Here is a 2,500-nt window from a genome sequence, read left to right as displayed (position 1 = left end):
ATTTGACTTGGGGCAAATTCTTGTCCAATTTGTCATGTAGTTTGAGCAGGCTCACAGTGCCCGGTTAGAACATGTGACGTACTGTACAGTGTGAGTTACCATATGGTGTGTGACGCACAGTGTTTGTCCGGCTTCATATTTGTGTGTAATTACATTGCAGATGTGTATGTGTGTAGTGTATATTATTTCTGTTTCTCTCTTGCTGTGTGTGTGTGTGTGTGTGTGTGTGTGTGTGTGTGTGTGTGTGTGTGTGTGTGTGTGTGTGTGTGTGTGTGTGTGTGTGTGTGCATCAAGGTTTCAGGAACAGAAAGGGCTCACTTTCACTGACCTTTCATGTTTCAAATTAACCGACTGAAACACTAATCACTTCAGCATTGATTCATTGAATCAAACCATTCACTAACCTAGCCAGACACTAAGCTAAACACCAACACAGCTGTACAAGATGTGGATGTTCTGGACATCAACAATGGTATTGTGCAGCAGGTCCAAAGCTCATTCTTGAAGTAAAACATTTAAACAGATTTAACTCTGGCGCGGCATGCTGTGTATTTTGGCTGGTTTAGTTTGTCATTTTGGCTGCATCACTCGCAGGTAACAGCCTGCCAATGCAGAGAGACTGAGACCCATGTTTGAAATTCAGAGTGTGTCAGTCCCCAGTGTACAGTGATAAAGCTGTGCGTCTGCGTGTGTGTGTGAGTGTGAGTGTGAGTGAGTGTGTGTGTGTGTGTGTGGTGTGTGTGTGTGTGTGTGTGTGTATGTGTGTGTGTGTGTGTGTGCATTGGCATGCAGAGCACTGACTCAGCCCCTCTGAGACCACACACACACACACACACCTACAGATCTAGGCCAGGGAGATAGAGCAGCCCACTGACACACATTTGCTAGATAGTATGGATGAGATTAAATTGAAAAAACAATCTCTCTCTCTCTCTTTCTCTCTCTCTTGACAGTGATAAAAAATAATTTTGACTATTTCTTGGTATGTGTGTGTGTGTGTGTGTGTGTGTGTGTATTGGTGTGCGCCCAGATTTGATCTATACCATGTTATTTGTGCATTGGGCCTGAAACTCTGTCTATCATTGGACCCAGCGAGAGCCGTATGACTAGGCTGGGTCATATGAGTTTGTGTTTCTGACAGGCAGGGAGAGAGGCCAAGCACTTCAGACAGAGGGATTGTTAATGGAGTTTTGAAGTACTTTCCCACTCATTCCTTTACTCTGTAACTCTCTCGTTTATTCACTCCTTCACACTCGTTTATCACACATGACATTACAGATAAAGATTATACAACACCTTGTCATTTAGGGTGATCTAGACCGCATCTCCATTTAGAACAGGCATCTACAGTACAGTTGTGCCCCCTCCGGTGAAACGAAGGGAAGTGGTACCATAAAGAAGATCAGATTCACATGGCATTCTGTCCACATCCCTATTGATCTTGCTTGGCACAGATTGATCGAAGGTCCTTAGTTTCAAAATTAAAGTTGTTCCAGGTTTAAGTAAAAAAGTAAAGTAAACTAAGTACAGAAAAATAAATACAACCACTCACGACTAATCACTTTTGTTTATTAAAACACAAGTGCAAATTCAAATAACGCTGGGTATTTAATTTTTAAGACATTTCTGCCCTGCCTGGTTCATGTTCATACATAACATATTTCATCTAAATTGCTTTAACATTTATGTGGAACACTATGTCTGTCTGCTCCATCCCTCTCCCTCTCTCTCTATCTGTCTGGTACACTCACTCAATCTCCCTGTCTTTCTTTTCCTTTCTCACTCAGTCACTCATTCTCTCATGCATACCATCACACACACAATCCACAATCCACACCCCCCCACACACACACACACAGACACCCTTCCTTGCACTCTCGTTCCCCCAGCCACGCCTCTCCCTCCCTGCCTGTTTGACCCTGCGAATGTTCCATATGTTTTCTTAAGTTGAGGTATATTTCTCCCCTGCCACACTCGTACATTTTATATCTCCATAATAAACATGCCACTGCTGTTTTCCCAACCACAGCTCGGGACACTGCCAAGAAGAGTGTACACATCACCAAGTATGCATGCTCTATAGGAGTCGGCCCGCATACTTTCGGGACTCGGGAGTGTTTTTCTTAATGTAGCAATAACATCTCGGAACTGTAACTCTTTCAATAACATAAGCACACTGCCTGAACCGGCAGAGAGGGCCAGGGAATGGGTCACATCGAAAGAGTGGACTCAGCTGGAAAATGTGGCCATGTGCAGCTCTTCCATTCTTTGCTTTTTTTTCTTCATTTCGGTCCGTTGTGTGTACAGCATGTTCTGTGCTTGATCAGTTTTGTGAACCAACCCAGTCATGGAGGTGAAAATCATGTTGACTGTGGATGTGACTTTGAGAGGAATTGACAGATGATTGGGTGGATTGCATGCTGGAACAGGTGGTGTGCAGATATGACCACTTATGTTCACCTGAGTGCTACCTGATTCTGTTGCTCAGCGCTGCCTCTCT

Source organism: Alosa pseudoharengus, unplaced genomic scaffold (genome assembly GCF_046254945.1).
Source record: "Alosa pseudoharengus isolate Yale_2024_CS ecotype anadromous, Long Island Sound unplaced genomic scaffold, YU_APseudo_1.1 YU_APseudo_1.1_scf_22, whole genome shotgun sequence".
In the NCBI taxonomy this organism is placed as follows: domain Eukaryota; kingdom Metazoa; phylum Chordata; class Actinopteri; order Clupeiformes; family Clupeidae; genus Alosa; species Alosa pseudoharengus.
Note: the sequence above shows the minus strand (reverse complement) of the source record.